Source organism: Saccopteryx leptura, chromosome 7, assembly GCF_036850995.1.
Source record: "Saccopteryx leptura isolate mSacLep1 chromosome 7, mSacLep1_pri_phased_curated, whole genome shotgun sequence".
NCBI lineage: Eukaryota > Metazoa > Chordata > Mammalia > Chiroptera > Emballonuridae > Saccopteryx > Saccopteryx leptura.
The window spans coordinates 59,388,637-59,406,624 of NC_089509.1; the positions used below are offsets into that span (position 1 = coordinate 59,388,637).

Here is a 17,988-nt window from a genome sequence, read left to right on the forward strand (position 1 = left end):
TTAGTTCTATTCACTTCTTCCTGACAGCGGATTTTCTCAGCTGTAGCCCTCGCAGAGGCCATCGTGAAGGCAGCCAGGTTTGTGTCTAGTTCCTTTAAATAAAAACAGTGAGAGACAACTTTGGACATTGTCAGAACAAGTAAAAATATCGGCGCTGATTTATTTTATATTGCAGAAAGTTAAATTATACAGTGTGCCCCAGAAGTAAACACAACTGCGTTCAGGGGACTGTGCCAGTTCACACAATGAGAAGGTGCAGTAGGGTAAAATGGAAGAAAAGGATATTCAGCAGTTTATGTAATTTTTGTTGTTTGTTCAAAACAGCTCCGAGTAAAAAGTGAATATGCACACAGATTCACAATCCTAGGGGGAAATGGAGAATGTCATTTTCCCAGACAAATTACCCAAAGTCATGAAGATGTAATACAATTGATTTGTGTGTACCATTAGTGCCAATAACACCCTTAATACAAAGTGTCCTGAAGCAGTTTGCATTGAGAGAGGACCTCAAGATAAAGGCTAAAGGCGGGAGGGGGGGGGGCGGGGGGAGCTTTTAAGGTGAGATTCGAAGAGCAATGAGGAATCAACAGCTCAGAGGGAGGGATCAGGGACCCCGGGAGCTGGGGCGGAGCCAGCCAGCGCAGGACTTCCAGCTGGGGCTGTAAAGGGGGCGGGGAGCCAAGGCGGTGGGGAGTCCCGCTGAACGGGCTGCAATGACAGCGAGCTCATCCGGGTAAGTGGAAGGAGTGGGTAGGAAAAGAAGGTTGTGAATGTACGTGTGTTCAGGAGACTTCGCTGTTTTGGGGGGGAGGAGGAAGGTGAGAAGAAGGAGATATGGAAAAGAAAGGCAATGCTCAAGAAGAGTCATTGTTCAAGTAGCAAAAGAACTACTTGTGCGTGTGCATTTCTAACTCGCTGGCTCTCAACAAATCATTTGCTCACTTCAATGTTTGGAAAGCACTTCCAGGAAGGCAGGGAAACGGTCTGGGCTCTCTCAGTGTGCTGGCAAGGCATTTGTAAATATGGCATTGTGTGGAATTTTGCTCACGATATTTTTATTAAAAAACCCATTAACACTGGAAATAATTAGGAAAACTTCCTTCAGGTATGTGACTTATTTGAGAATCTCAAACTAGCTGCTACCCAAGAACTGCTTGAGTTGGTATCAGTCTGTTCTACACTCAGGGAAACTGAGGCCAAGCCTGACAGAAAATGGGAAAGCATTGTTTAGAACCTTAGACAAGAGTCTCAGTCAGTTTTTCTTGGGCCTGTCAAATTATTTCTTAGACCAGCCTTGAGTTAAAGTCACCACTTAAAATTCCTTAAGCCAGTTAAGCAACACCCTCCCCCCTCCAACCGTCTGGGTGTCCTGTGGCCCGTTGCTCTGCTCTTTTCAGAAAGCTTGCTCACGGTGTGTGACCTTAAACTGAACTGGGAGGGAAGACTGGATGCTGCGAAGTTTATTTAAACTCTGATGTTGTCAGATTGCGCTGATGATAACACAGATGGTGAAGTAGCTGACCTTTCTTCAAGAAAAACATTATCCCTTACGTCTACAGCCCTCTGGTTAATAATTTCTAGACAAATGGCCGCTGTACTAGTTTGCTAGGACTGTTGTAACCAAGTTCCACAAACTGGGTGGCTCATTGTCTCCCGGCCCAGAGGTGGAAGTCCAAGATTAAGGTGTCAGGAAGACTGGTTCCTTCTGAGTGAGGGCTGGGAGTGCTTTGCTGGCAATCCTTGGTGTTCTTTGGTTTATAGACGCATCACCCAGATCTCTGCCTTCATCCTCGTGTGACATTCTCCCTGTGTGAATGTCTTCAAATCTCCCGTTTTTTTAGAAAAACTCCAGTCATCTCTAAGGGAGGCCCCCTCTGATCATGTCATTTTAACTTGATTAAGTCTGTGAAGACCCTCTCTCCAAAAACAGTCCCATTCTGAGGTACTAGGGATTAGCACTTCATCATACGAACGCTAGGGGCACACAGTCAACCCATAACTGCTACCAGGAGCCTGATACTGTGCTATGAACTTGAAGGGGAGGACGGTACAAAGATAAATGAAGTATGGCCCCTGACCTCACCTATTCCCAATTTAGAAAAGCAGGAGGGTTGATATGCAAATGAAGGCAAATAAAAGAAGGGAATTTATAGCCAATTGTGACAGTACTGAGCCTGAGGGACAGAGAAGCCCCTTGTCTCTGAGGAGGAGTGGGAGGAGTGCAGTGACCCGGGCTTTTACTTAAACTTTCCCTTTATTAATTGTCCTGAGGGAGTACACTCCCATTCCTCCCGGGATCATTGCCCTGGGGGTCCTGCCAGAAGACAAGGCTCAGAGGGCCACTGAGTCTTCCAGCTTCCCTGTCGGGTGGTGGGGTGTCCTATGGTTTTGTGACTAAGGTGGGTCAGAGGGCAGAGCACTTGATGCTCAAGGTTAGGAGAGAGAACCCCCAGGGCAGACACCTACAGGGATGGGGTTCCCCCTCAGCCCAGGCGCCCTTAGGGACACATGGGGACCTAGCGCTAGGTCGGGGGTCCCCTCAGCAGTCGCCCCAGTTCCACAGTCCCTGGGGACAAGCAGGCCCAGGATGTCTCTTAGAGTGTCTTCTTATTGTGTAACCTAATTCTTCCTGCTAGAAGCCACTTCCTGCTCCTGATTGCAATCAGAATGCAGAAGAGCAGGGACAATCCTGTGAGCCCTGCAGAACCATCCTGAGACATGTACGCTTTTTGGACTGTTACCAAATTACAAAGATTTATGGTTCAAAAATACTTTGGAAGATCACTTGAGTTCATTTTGATGGGAAAGAAAACAGATAGGGACTGGATAGATGGAAAGAAAGAAAAGAAAGAAGGCAGGAATTTTGGAAGTCCTGTGGAAGAGAGGGGAGAGGAGAGGAGGGTCTTTTACAGGAGCACGGAAACCAGACGAAGGGCTTTTTTATTCTTCTCATACTTGAATCTATCCCTCACACCATATGTCAGAGCTCCACTTCTAAAACCCAGACTGGTGCTCCCCTAACAAAACCCCTTATCTCTGGGAAGAAGTCCAGGCTCCGTGGTATGTTACCCAGGAGCCTCCGGGCCTGGCTCTTGCCTACCTTGCAAACTTGGCTGGAACCCTGCTGTAAAGCCAGAAGCCACGGCCAGGGCTGTGGCCACTATCACAGCAACCTCCCCCATGCAGGTTCGCATTGGATTCGGACAGTCGGTAAAGAAACAGCGGAGCCAAAAGCTGGTGGGCCATAGTCTTTAATCCTAGTTTGCACCCGGCGGGCAAGTAAAAATACACACTGGGCTCCAAAACCCAATCACACTCAGTGCTCACAAAGCCACTGATTTATCCGAGTTTCCTAGAATCAAAGGTTTCTAGCTCACCAGACTTATTCTCCTCAGTTCCCCATCTCCTTCCTTCTCCAGCGTCAAACTGCACAAACTGGCATCTCACTCAGCACTCCGCCATCTTGGCTGCTTTTCCTGGCCTCCTCCACGTGGCCTCCTCCTGCTGCTGGCTCTACTCTCTCTGCTCTCTCATGCTAATCTCAGGAACCAAGCCCAAACTCTCATTCCATCCCCATTTTATAGTGTAGAAATCCAAACCCTTAATCCAATATACAAAACAGGGAAGTCTCTGATAGAAGTCACTCTCTGAGGCATGATTGGATTGTACCGCCCTACAGCAAAAAAGGGTAGGAAAGGCTTAATCCCAAAACCAAGCCTCAGGCTACAAGGATTCTACCTGCCTTTAGCCCACCCCAACACACATTAATATCACCTGGGCGACGGCCTCCTCGTGTTATCTTTAACAAAGTGAGCATAATACATTTTATCTGCCCAACACCTGCCCTACCCCCACATACCCCTGCTCACAGAATCACTTTCCATTCCTACAGAAAGTCATGCTAATTCATGCCCTTAAACCTTGTAAAGGCTGTTTTCTCTGCCGAATCTTCCAGGCTTCCAAACTCCCTCCTCATTGCAACATGTCACCTTCCCATGTCACCCAAAAGCTTTCTCTGAACCCCAGGCAAATGTAGTCACACCTCCACTCTCCACTTAATTTGCACAGCCTTGTTGCTCATCACAGTTCAATACAAATAACAATGTATTGTAATTATATATTTCCCATCCATCCCCCGCCCCAAGATGGTGAACTACTGCAGAAGAGAAGCTTTGTCTTATTCATCTTGGAGGTCCCAGCACCCAGCACTTGGCCTGACAAGTAGGTGATATACAGTGAAACTCTGCTAAATAAATCCATATTTGCAAAGCTTAGGAGAGGGAGAGAGAAAGACTGGTTGAGGGAAAGGAAAAGACAAAAGACAGGAGGAGAAAAGCAAAAGCACAACTCAAATATCCCTCCCCACACCCCGGGTAGGGCTAGCCACTAGGCCTGTTCCAGGAACTGGGGGTGGACATGAAGGTATAGTGTCTGTTCTCAAGAAGCCACCAATTTAGGTGGGGTTGGGTGGGAGGTTGTATAAGGAGAAGGCGACAGGTGAAAGGACAACCAATGAACAAATCAATGTAACAGTGAATAAATCACATAGTAACATGGGGGGGGGGCAGAGGGCGCAACTCACCAAGCCTGCAGGAGTGGAGGAGGCATTCTGACACCTGAATAGATTTGCTGAACAAGAATGAAAGCAAAGAAACAATAGTAAGGAAACTATTGATGTTTGATTTTTATTTTTTTTTTGGTATTTTTCCAAAGTGAGAGGTGGGGTGAGGAGGCAGGCAGACAGACTCCCGTATGTGCCCAACCGGGATCTACCCAGCATGCCCACCAGGGGGCGATGTTCGGCCCCTCTGGGGTGTTGTTCTGCTGCAATCAGAGCCATTCTAGCACCTGAGGCAGAGGCCATGGAGCCATCCTCAGTGCCTGGGCCAACTTTACTCCGATGGAGCCTTGACTGTGGGAGGGGAAGAGAGAGACAGAGAGGAAGGAGAGGGGGAAGGGTGAAGAACCACTCAGATGAGTGCTTCTCCTGTGTGCCTTGTCCAGGAATTGAACCCAGGACTTCAACATGCCGGGCAGACGCTCTACTGCTGAGCCAACCAGCCAGGGCCTTGATATTTGATTTGTAGAGGGAAGTCTTTAAAATTGCTTTTAAATTTTATTTCCATATCTGAAAACTAAGAGTACTTACAGAGTATTTCTCAAAGTATAGATCCTCTGGAGCTCTCCAGAATATTCACAAAGATAATTGACGTATTTCAGATTGGCCAAGGAACATAGGATTCAACCACCTGGGCAGCTTCTGAATGTGCATTTTATGAGGAGAAAAAGGTTTACAATTTTATTTTGGAACTTTCCTTTTATTTTCCTGAATTCATCTAAGTTTTTATACCTTTTAAAAAATTATTATTATTGATTTTACAGAGGGTGGGGGAGAAGAAGTATCAACTCATAGTTGCTTCACTTTAGTTGTTCATTGATTGCTTGTCATATGTGCCTTGACTGAGCAAGTCCAGGGTTTCCAACGGGTGACCGCAGTGTTCCAGGTTGATGCTCTGTCGTTTAGGTTTTCGTTAGTGAAGCAAAAAAGAGAGAAGGAAAACCACTTCAAATCCTATCTTTTCTATTCTCAAACCCAGGGTCTGCACCCCCCAGTGCACGCTGGCCTCTGGCGATGTGGAGCGGGATGCCCACCTCCCCGTGTAGGCGGCAGCGCCAAGGGCTCATATCTCACTGCATTTCCTTTAGAACAGGGGTCGGGAACCTATGGCTCACGAGCCAGATGTGGCTCTTTTGATGGCTGCATCTGGCTTGCAGACAAATCTTTAATAAAAAAAATAATAACATTAAAAATATAAAACATTCTCATGTATTACAATCCATTCATTTCCTACCGCTCATGTTCATGGTTGCGGGTGGCTGGAGCCAATCACAGCTGTCCTCCGGGACAACACCAAATTTTTATTGGATAATGCCTAACGTACATGGGTCGTTGTATGGCTCTCACGGAATTACATTTTAAAATATGTGGCGTTCATGGCTCTCTCAGCCAAAAAGGTTCCCGACCCCTGCTTTAGAAGGTTTGGAGGTTTCAGGCTGGCATGGTTTTCTCTTGGGCCCTCTTTTCTGAGTCTGTTATATTTGAGTATAGTCTTTTCTGAACCTCTGAAAAGAAGGGCTAAACAGAGAAGAGATAATGTCATTATTACCCCATTTTTTCCATGTGGCTGATAACAAGACATACCCTTTTTCTTACAGCATGTGCATATCAATGTGATTAATACAAAAAATAATTCCTGTCCAAACCTTTCTTTACCAGCTTCCCTATTTTTTTCCTTCCTTCCTTCCGTCCTTCCTTCCTTTCTTTCTTCCTTCATCCCTCCCTTCCTCCTTCCCTCCCTCCATCCCTCCCTCCCTTTCTTCCCTCCTTCCCTCCTTTCTTCCTTCCTCTTCTTTTTTAAACATTGCCCTTTTCAAAACAAGGGGAGATTCAGCCCAGTTCCCGAGCCCCGGTGATCCAGCGGTGTCACATCACTATGGCAATGGCTGCCCAGGGCAGGAATGCAGAGCAGCTGTAATTGTGCAACGCCTTATTGCTGGTGCATGTCAATCAGAACCTATGAATTGAGAAAAATTTGCTCTGTTCATTCTGTTAAATGATGTATCCAATTAAACCTGTTAGAATTCATGATCTTCAGTCAAGGTTAAATGAAAGTAGTTACTCCTGTCAGCTAGGTGATTAAATGCTGCCTACATCAGGCACATTTATGTGCAAAATTAAAATTTTGGTATAAAGCATGAATCTTTATGCATGCCAGTTAATTATCTTGCGGTTCCTCCACTTATTAAATGCCCACTGCATTTCTTCTTAATCATCAGCTTCCTTTCAAAACTTATTTCATACTTCACATTACACCAGATTTCAATGTTTAAATGAAATGCCTTACCAATGAAAACTTCCCTTTTTTGAGGGCTTGGCTGTACTATGCTACTGAGAATAATCGTTATTAAAGTTTTCTCATTACGATGTACAAGTATTTCTAGAAGCCAGGGTGACTAATGCCAGGGCATTCTGCAAGGGATCCCTGTTCAGGTTCCTCCAAGGCTGGGTTCTCACCTGAGGTTCAGTTTCCTGTGCCCCTTACCTCGACCGCTGCAGGCGGCCAGAGTGCAAAGCCTCCTGCTGGTTGCAGGGCACTATGTCTTTCCTTTCTCTGATCCATTTTGAGTAGCTACAAAATGAGGATAAATGTCATAATCAAATGATTTATGACTACACATCATAAGTACATTAGAAATAGCTTGGGGGGAGAGAAGGAAATACTTAAGAACTGAAAAAACATCTAACCACTTCAGGTCTCAGGCATACACAAATGTTGCCTCTTCTGTTGGGTTTTAAAATGAATGAAAAAGGCAATGACCCAATTCTGTAGTACCCATGGTTCCCAGACACAGCATTATGGAAGCAGTAGGATGCCACACAAACACTCCATCAAATACTACCCTTGGATGAATTTCACACTATAGAATCTATTTTTGGGCCTGTGTTTATTTATTTTTACCAAGAAAAACTCAACAATAGTTGCATAGGATTAAAAGTTTAGCAATAAACTTTCCCTTCCTGATTTTATTTTACACATTTATTTCTCTCCTAATAAGGCAGATGATATCTTGTAAATGTTTAAACTTATATATAAATTCCTACTATTTCATTGATTTACAATAAATAATACCAATGGAGCCAATGTTATTGCAATCAATTTCCACTTCATTTAGTTCTCTGTGTCATGTTTCCTAGTTTCACAATCTTTTATAACCACAAAGCACTCAAGAACTACAAAAAAGGTACCTTTAAAGATGAAAGGTGTAAGTTCTTAATTTAGTTGTTGCAAGTATTTAAATGAAAATACTTCCCTTATTAGAAAGATATGAAATATTCCTCCTAAATAAACTTCAAAGGGATTAATTTCCATGAGAATGAAAATAAATTTATTAACAAATGAAATGAAAGACATGCTTTCCACTGACTAATATTAATGAGTTAACCAGTGGTTGGTGACACTGAGCAACTGCCTGTGTGGGAAGGTGTCACAAACTCACTGTCACCAAAGATATGCCCTCAGACACACTCCAAGTCAATAACAATACCCTGTTACCCTTCTTGATTTTACAGCTCTTGATAATACATACCAATATCCAATGTCACCTTTAAAAAAATAGAACTCTAATGCTAGTTGGTTAAAGAAATGATGAAACTTGAATTCAAGTGAGTATAGGCTCTTTCACTGTACAAAGAGCAGACTTGCATAGCGATGTGGGTAGACAGGTACGGATCCTGAGGGTGTGGAGTCGAGCCTTCTGTGTGTTGAAAGTGGTTCATGGACCCTCGGAGTGCAAAGTCACCTAGAATCCTCAAGTAATTGCAATGCTGATCCCAGCCTTCAGAGAGGGGCAGGCGTGGACGGTGAATTCTCATCCTGTTAATTCCCTTGCTTTGGATCCCACTTCATTGTTCTCACCTGCTCCTCAATAGCTGCTGCTCAGATCTCTTCACCATCAAATGTTACTGTAGGGCAGATCTCAGGTCTACTCAGGCATAAGGCCAGATAGAGCAGTAGGGTTGGAGTCAGGCTGAGACAAGTAGTGGGTGCTGGAGGCATCAGCTTATAAGGGCTTTTAAAACATAATGGAGCCTGACCAGGTGGTGGTGCAGTGGATAGAGCATTGGACTGGGATGCAGAGGACCCAGGTTCGAGACCCCGAGGTTGCCAGCTTGAGCGCGGGCTCATCTGGTTTGAGCAAAGCTCACCAGCTTGGACCCAAGGTCACTGGCTTGAGCAAGGAGTTACTCGGTCTGCTGAAGGCCCACGGTCAAGGCACATATGAGAGAGCAGTCAATGAACCATTAAGGTGTCGCAATGAAAAACTAATGATTGATGCTTCTCATCTCTCTTCGTTCCTGTCTGTCTGTCCCTATCTATCCCTCTCTCTGACTCTCTCTCTCTGTCTCTGTAAAAAAAACAAACAAAACAAAAACAAAACATAATGGAAATGTAAGGGGATGGAGAAGATTGTATTTCGAATATATCTCAGGGAGCATCATACACATATGGAGTTGGAAGCAATCTATTGCTATATCCCTTAGGGTGGGGGAAATGTTTGAAGACATCCCTGTGCAAGGAGCGTGCTTGGTAACAATAGGTGGAAACCAAAGTGCCACCTGAGGAGGGGGCAATCAACTAAATTTGGGCTTTGGTTTTATTCAGGGGGTGCTGTCACTTGTATCCGTAACATTCGTCACCTGCTCAGTGCTCATCTTTTGTTCACTAAATGAATGCTGAAGACTCTTTAAAGGATATTAAGTGAAAGTGGTTCTAAATGATCACCCAGGGCACCTCCAGGCTCATTCTGGCTCTGAGGAGGCCATGGGGCGGGCGGGGTAGGGGCTTCTAGTAAAGAAAGCTGTAAGCTGGAGCCCTCTTGAGTTCTGTCTGGAGGTCTAAGAGGCTGGGAGAGAATGCAGACGACTGCTAGGTAAAAACAAAGCGTGGGGACAGAGCGGTCAGCAGGTGGAGAGCAGAGTAAGAAAATATCTATTTGAGTTCATTCTAGTAAACGGGTCTCTATTTGTGTGACCATGTGTGTGTTTTATGGGTTAGGTGTCAGAAAAGCAGCGTCTCTTCCGGGACCCTTTTCTTTTCTTTCTTTCCTTTTAAAAAATCATTTAGAAACAGGAACAATTTTCTGTTCAAATGATCGCTATCCCTAAGTGGCTTAAAAACTCCCAGTGGGAAGGACAACAGCCCTCTCAGAGGCAGAGTGGCCTCTGTCTGTGAGAAATATTCACCTACAGGGATGCTTTTCTGTCTTGCTTTATCGCTAGCTTTGCAACTTGGAGATGTAACATAGCTTGAAATCGACTGTGTGCTTAGCGCTGCTTTGTCAGCCCACCTAGCGACAAATTGGGCTGTTTTGTAGCCCTGCTGCCTTTCCAGGTCATACAATACCGTGGCAAGTAGAAGGACAGGGTCTGATTTAATCAAAGGCTTTTGATTGTACAAAGCTCAGAGCCTCATTCCGACAGGGAAGCCTCTTCTTGGACAGGGACGGAAGAGGTTTGGTGTGCAGCAGACACACAGCAGTTTGAAGCTCCATGCAGAGAGATTGATTCGCCTAAATCTGCCTGGGAAGACCACCACGGCTGCAGAAGGCTCACACTGGGAAAGGCGGGAAACCAGAGGAAGGAACACCGCTTTCTTTCAGGGAGCCTCTGCCCAGAGGTTGTGGTGGGCCGCATTGCAAGATCTCATGCGGCCGCCACCGGTCTAGTTAACCTCCAGGCGAGGCGGATTAAACAAGAATAGGTGGCATTGCACCTCGGGGCTGGTTCGCAGATCGCCAGAGAAGGCTGGCTCATCACCTTGCCCGTGTGTCAGAGAGTGACAACTTCAAAGGCATGCTCTGGTAGTGGAGAGATGTATGTTTTTCACCTTGACAGTCTCCTGACCTGAGGTTGGAAAGGTGATTCAACTAATAGGTGCCTCCTCTACTTAAAACAAGGATGAAAATATTTTCTACTTTCCAGTGTCTTGGAGTGTAAACAGGATGATGTCTCCAAAATAAAAACACCAAGACTTCTATTGCTTTTATTGGTTTGCTGTGAATGATTTTCCAGCAAGCACGGAGTTTCCTTTGAAGGTAATCAGAGAAGGAAAAGCAAAGTCTACATAAGACAAAACAGACATTGTAAAACCGACAGCTTGCAGCTTTCTCTGTGGTTTCTGATCTCATGAGCTCCTGGTAACCTGCAATGATACTGATGTGTGGGAGTCACACGGTTTACACGTTCCATCTTTGTTCCTGTGTGAAAGTATTCGTAGTGCTCTTTTTATTTTATTTATTTATTTATTTTACAGAGACAGGGAGAGAGAGTCAGAGAGAGGGATAGATAGGGACAGACAGGAATGGAGAGAGATGAGAAGCATCAATCATCAGTTTTTCGTTGCGACACTTTAGTTGTTCATTGATTGCTTTCTCATATGTGCCTTGACCGTGGGGCTACAGCAGACCGAGTAACCCCTTGCTCAAGCCAGTGACCTAGGTCCAAGCTGGTGAGCTTCGCTCAAACCAGATGAGCCCACACTCAAGCTGGTTACCTCGGGATCTCGAACCTGGGTCCTCCGCATCCCAGTCCGACGCTCTATCCACTGCGCCACCGCCTGGTCAGGCTCTTAGTGCTCTTGATTCGCTGTTTTTAGAGGTAGCAGGTATGTAGAGAAGAAGCTCAACACGAGTTTGGTTTGAAATATTTTCTATCATAAACATATTTACTAAAGTATCTCCTTTCATTTTAAATGTTTATAGTATGCCAGTGGCTATACCCAAATCTGAATTAAAACAGGAAAAATACAGAAGTTTGCTTAAGTTTCCTTTGGTAGTTTTTAAAAAAGGCTTTTTAGCCAATTTGGCCGGGCATGCCCAGTATAAAGAAGAACCAGTACTTTAATCCGGTTTGTACTGCTTCTGTATGTTCAAATAAACTCAGCATTGGAAAACTGGGAAATAGAGAAAAGAAGAAAAGGTAGAGTGCTGTCTTAAAGAAATGTAAGAATACCAACACAGTAGCTAGGGCTATTCGATAGGTGTTTAAAAGAGATGGATGACATTCAATTAATGATGAAGATATATATCTGCTTTTTCCATATAGTACTGTGACAGGGATAATATGGAGTAGCATTTTTTCCCCTCTTTCCATCCACGTCTCCTCACACCCAAGGTGATGGATGGGGTGGATCAAAAATCTTAGCTATGAATACCTAAGCTACAGTGTGGGTATGAAACAGGAACTATTTAGAAGAAACCATGGTTTAGGGGAAGCAGCCCTAGCCCAGCCTCCCTGTCCCCAAGAGGAAGATTTCCTGATCTGTGTGATGGCAGAGAAACAAAGTTTGAGAGAAGATCAAAATAGAAGTCAGCAACTATTCCTCCCAAAGGGCTTTCTCTCCTGAGCCTTCTGCCTATTGTGTGTGCATGTGTGCATGCACAATGCACGACATGTGGATCCGCGGCTTCCTGCTCTCTGCCCCCAGGAGGCAGCACAGAGCTGCCTGCAGAACCACAGTGGACTGGTTACACTTCTACTGCTGTGGAACCTCCGGGCAGCTGGGCCTAACGTCGACTTCCAAAGCATTTGTAGGACCTGAGAGGATGCAGGAGCAGTGAAATGCTTTCCTGAAGGGCCCACCACAGAGGGGCATGATGACAAGAGTGGGCTGACCTGGGAGTGCCCTGTGGTTGGTGTGAGGGGAGGCGGCCACAGAGAAGGAAAGGGCTAGATCTTCGGAGGCCAGGTGGTGATGTTACCACGCTGGTAAATGCCAGCATGGACACATGAGGATAACTGAAAACCAGGCAGGGTACGCATATTTGTGAAGATGCCCAGGTGGTCAGATGAAGGCTGGAGATCAGATGCCTCCCTTAGATGCCATGATGCTATGTACTCCTGAGAACATAATTGACATGCCTCCCTTGGGGCAAAGGGAGAGCCTAAATTGACCAAATTTACCCTGAATCAAGTAGGCAAACCCTCACGTCACTATGAATTGGACAATGTTTTCCATTAAAGGGCAAAATGAAGGCTTAAGTTTCTATTGAGAGAGAAACTTAGTTCCATTATGGGAAAGTAAAGAGAATTACCATTTTTGAAAACTGAGTTGTGGATTAAGAGCATGCCTATTTCAATACCAAATAACTATATTCCCAGAAACATACAAGTGGTCAACTGAATTTTAAACTTCTGTGTCTGGAGCGGAGGAGACACAGCTAAATGCTTGACTCTGATTAGTTATCCTTAAAACTGTAATTTGTGTAAGTCTTGAATTTACTGCTCATTGTCCTTTGAATTCTAATGTAAAAATTCATTTTTTTTTGTTGAAATAGTTATTGATCACTTATTGTGTAGAGGTATTTGTCTAGATACAGGGAGGATAAACTCATTTAAAATTACTTTCCTGACCTCGAAGAACTTCAAGTTCATTGTTTTACAAATAGTATATAGCTATTTTACTCAAGACATTTATGTAATTAGAGTACTAGTGAAGCAAAATGATGAGAAATGATGGTTAAGTATAATGAAATCCATAACCTTTGTTTAGACTTTGTGCTTATTCAATGTACTATCATTAACTGGTGAGGTTTATTAGAAATTATGAGGATGAGAGGCAGCAGAGCAGGATCAAGGGCACAAGCTCTAGAATCAGGCAGCTTGGGCCCCATGCCATCACTCGCTAGCCGTGCAGTTTTGAGCAATTTACTTAACCTCTCTGTCTTTCCATTTCCTCCGCTGTAAAATAGGAATAAAAATAGGGTCTACCTCAATAACATGTCAGTAGGGATTGCTATGAGGATTAAATGCGTTATCATATACACAGCACAGTTTGTAGGGTCTTGTTGAGAGAATACTAGGTATAAGTTTGTGTTCATGCATTTGTATGATACATAGCAATGTGTTTTTTAAATGCTCATTCCCCCCCCCCGAAATATAACAAACAATTCTATTCAGTAGATGCTGAGGTGCAGAATATAAGAATATCTCCTTTTATATTTTTAAAATTTAACTTAGCAAGTGAATTATATTAATCTTATATATTAAGAAATAAGATGGACCAAACAATCCCTTTAATATTGCTTTTGCATTTGCTACATCCAATGTGAAGTCTCACAGTATGGGAACTGCCACAAACATCAAAAAACATACATGTATAAAATATTTGAAAAATAAAATACCAGATTTGGTTAAATATGTCTTTTTGAATTGGCTGTGTGATAAGAGGAAGTCAGTTGATAAAGGACAAGAGAAATGCTAAATATGCATCGTGACAAACAGTGAAAAATTAAGGATTGTAACTAACATTAATTACATTCTAGTAAGATGAATAGGCCACTCATCATTAATGAGAACATACACCTTTGTCTAAGTTTCACATCCACCTGTGATGAATGTGCTAATGGGGATAAAATACATCATAGTAACATTTGAATTAACAGCACACTAATAGATTGACATATGAATATGAATAAAGCATTTAATCATATAAACTATACCACACCCAAGAGCAAATTTTTCTTTATTGCCTAACATCCAAGTAAATGTAGAAAATATTAGAGCCTTATTTTAAATCGTATATTTAAGATACTGTCCGTGTTACATAATAGTCTAGAAAAAAGAATTGACTTATTACATTACAGTGAACTTAACTAAAGTGAATAAAAAGATACTTCAATCTAACTCTGGTCAGATAAAGAGAATTCAAACACTGTATATATTATTCAAGCTATAGTGTATCTAATTTTAAAATTTTGATTCCTAGGTCATGTGCATGTTATTAATTTAATACCAAATATAAGGTAAGGTCAGGCTTCTGTTCTGAAGAGAGTTCTACAAAAAGCCAGGTATACCCTTTTTGTTGATACCTGATATTATTTCTATAGCAATAGAGTAGGACCTTATAAATAGGACAGTGCCACGTTATTTTGATGGGTGTCGAGTCCCTAATATATTAAGTAATATTATTTAAAGCCTCACCCACTGTGATGAACTATTCTTGGCAGAGAGCTGTTATGCCTATATTACAACAATGGGGATAACAAGCATATATTTATAATCTAAATCCATTCTTGTTAGAGAAAAAAATATATATGCTATGCAATATTTTCTAGCAATCCCAAGATCAAACCACTCTAGTCCTTAAACTTACTTAAAAGCTGGGAGTTAAAATGTGTTGGTTGTATAATAATAGCTAGAATCCTTTGGAAAGATATTGTAAATCATCAATTATTTATTTAGTCTCTGAGCTCCTAATAGGTGCCACGTGGCATGGCAATGTTCAGACAGATCTGTGGACACCAAAGACAAGATTCTGGCCCTCAGGGACTAGTTGTGGGGAGACAAAAGTAGCAGCAAGCATACTAAAAAGACCTGAGCTACTGACTTAAGCTGTGTAGATCCTAGAAATGAGTTACCACTAGGGGCCTTGTGGGTGGGAATTGCTTGCAGGGTAAAATAATTACTAATATGGGGCTAGAAGAACCTCCTGGCAATGTTCTAGTTATAAAATCAATAAGTCATGTGCTTGCTTTGGCAGCACATATACTAAAATAAATGTCATCAGGATTATAGCATAGGGAATATCGTCAAAAATAGTGTAATGACTGTATGGTGACAGATAGTAACTAGACTTATTGTGGGGATCATTTCATAATGTATATAAATATTGAATTACTATGATGCCCACCTGAGACTAATAGGATATTGTATATCAATTATACGTTAGTTTAAAAAATACATTGTGGAAGAAAAGTGGGATAATTTGAATTTGTCATCAAGTTTATCTTCATGCTAACTTTTACAGATAAAAGGTCTGAAAAACAGACCACTATTAAAAGTACTGTAGTTCTCTAAAATATCCTGACCCATAGGAGAATAACAGCGTAGCCAGTGAAAGAGAGCTTCATCCTCCAGGGGTTACAGGCCGACCTTGCTGGACTGTGGAATAGACAGAGTGGTAAATAGAATATGATAATCGAGTTTACACAACCAATTAGAATGAACATGTTGCAGTAATAGGAAAATATAAAATGCTATGGTGAAAGAAAAGAGAACAACAAAAAATTCCTGTCCTTTAATGTTTATAGACATTTCCCCAAAGAGGTAATGGGAGTTGCCTGTTGGGAAAAGAATGAATTTTTCAGATAGAGGGGAAGATGAGAAAAATTCCTAGCAGTGGAAGAGAAGGCACAGGCCACGGTGTGGGTTATTTAGAGAAAGGGCACAGAGTTTGATATGCCGGGAGTACAGGCTCATGAGGTGGGAGTGAGAGGTAAGACTGGCTGCAAAGTTGAGACTCTACCTATTAAAACCCATTTTTTTTTTTTGAGAGGGAAAATAATATTTATCTCCATATCTGAAGAAAGACATTTGAGGAGAAACAAAGCAGTTTAATTTACTTGGTTATTGCACAATGCCTTCATTTTTTCAACAACGATGGAATATTTTCAACAAATGGTTCAGATTTTTGGTAATTGTTAGGGAACCTAATAGTAAACAAGGTGTGTGTCCCGCAGGAGCGTGCAGCCTGCTTGTGGATGCAAGGAGAGCCAGCAAGTAGAGTCCGTCAAAGGAAAGACTGGTGAAAGCTGCACAGTGCTGGGTCAGCCCAGGTGCTGTCAGTCACAGTAGCATCACTCAACAAAGTCTGAAAGTGGAGGGCTGGTGGGGTAAACTTTTTGGAGGAAGGACTACTTAAGTTGACATAAGAAAACTGAATAGAAGTTAGATAGGTGAAAAGATAGAGTTAAAACAATAAGTTCCATGAAGTCTTAATCATCTCTCTACTCTCCACCCTACTGAACCCAGTCACAGTGGGCAAGTGCCTACTGGTTGCAGTTATGATTGTATCATTAAAAACCCCTCTAAAATTTAGTGATATAAACCAGTCATTTTATTATTCTCATGGATTCTGTGGATCAAAAATATGACAGAGGGAATGGCTTGTTTCTATTCCATAATATCTGGGGCCTGTTTGATATCTGAGAAGAAGGTTGGGGGTGACTCAGTGCTTATGGTTTGCAATTATCTGAAGGAGTCTTCAGACACATGGCTGGTAGGTTCTGAAGGCTGTTGAATGGGGCTTTAGCAAGACTGGCAGCCAGACATCTACATTTGACTAGTTGCTAGAACCACCAGTAGATGTCCATCCACATATTTGTTGAGTGGTACAGGTTGTTGGCCAGAGGCTCAGTTGGGCTATCAGCCAGGATATCTACCCCTGGTTTTTCTACCTGGTCTCTCCAGGTGAGCTAGTTTGGGTTTCCTAAAAACATGGCAGGTGGGACCCCAGAGGAAATTCCCCAAGATAACAAGGCAGAAGTGCTCAGCATTTTAACACTCAGCTTCAGAAGTAACAGAACATCAGTTTCACAGTCTCTGTTGTCCAGAAATTACAAAGACTCACTGAGGTTCGCTGAGAAGGAAACTAGACCCTCTACTTGATGAGTGTCACAGTGGAATGGGAGATACTGCTGTGGCTCCTTTTGGAAGACACAATCTACCATAGCACTCAACAAGTATCTGTTGCATGAATGAATAACTTTTTTAAAAATTAAGTGTTTAAAACTAACAACAGATAATGAAAGACTAACTTAGGCTTTTTAAAGATGAGATTTCTGAGACCATAGTAATCACTTTTACAAAAGTTACCTTGCTGTGATTAAAACATATTCACCATGTTAACTACTTAGGCCAGTATTTCCCAGAGTCTATCATAATAGAATAGTTTTATGGAGAAAAGTGTCATAATAAAATAAAATGTATGAAATGCTGTATTCATTTGGTACTTTATCAGCTATCTATTGCTGTGGAACAATAGATAGGGCTCAAAGCAGCCCCCATTTCACTGCTCATGTTTCTGTGGGTCAGGAATTTGGACAGGGCTCAGCAGGGATGGCTCAGCTCTGCTCCACATTCTGCCAGCTGTGGAGGCTGAGATCCCAGATGATCTCACGCTCATGTTTTTTCAATTTTTATTTTAGTCTATCTTACTTTTTATTATTTTATTTTATTTTATTTATTTTACAGAGACAGAGTCAGAAAGAGGGATAGGTAAGACAGACAGACAGGATCGGAGAGAGATGAGAAGCATCAATCATCAGTTTTTTGTTGCGACACCTTAGTTGTTCATTGATTGCTTTCTCATATGTGCCTTGACCGTGGGCCTTCAGCAGACCGAGTAACCCCTTGCTCATAGCCAATGACCTTGGGTCCAAGCTGGTGAGCTTTGCTCAAACCAGATGAGCCCGTGCTCAAGCTGGTGACCTTGGGGTCTCGAACCTGGGTCCTCCGCATCCCAGTCCGATGCTCTATCCACTTTGCCACTGCCTGGTCAGGCTATCTTACCTATGTTTTAAAAATGTTCTATACAGCCTTATTTAAGATCAGTGCTCCAAAGACTACAGGAATTGCTTTTATTCAAA

At 42.7% G+C, this 17,988-nt stretch overlaps 1 long non-coding RNA gene across 2 annotated transcripts in view; it reads left to right on the plus strand.

Annotated features, from left to right (window-relative positions):
* Window positions 1–688: 688 nt before the first annotated feature.
* LOC136379129 (uncharacterized) overlaps window positions 689–17,988 on the plus strand; it is a 28,576-nt gene continuing 11,276 nt past the window's right edge. The window contains exon 1 of one of the 2 annotated variants that reach the window (XR_010746669.1): window positions 689–733. This is a non-coding gene — a long non-coding RNA (uncharacterized lncRNA). Of the gene's footprint in view, window positions 734–4,144; window positions 4,222–17,988 lie in introns of those variants that run through there. The other variant, XR_010746670.1, reaches the window with a different exon arrangement.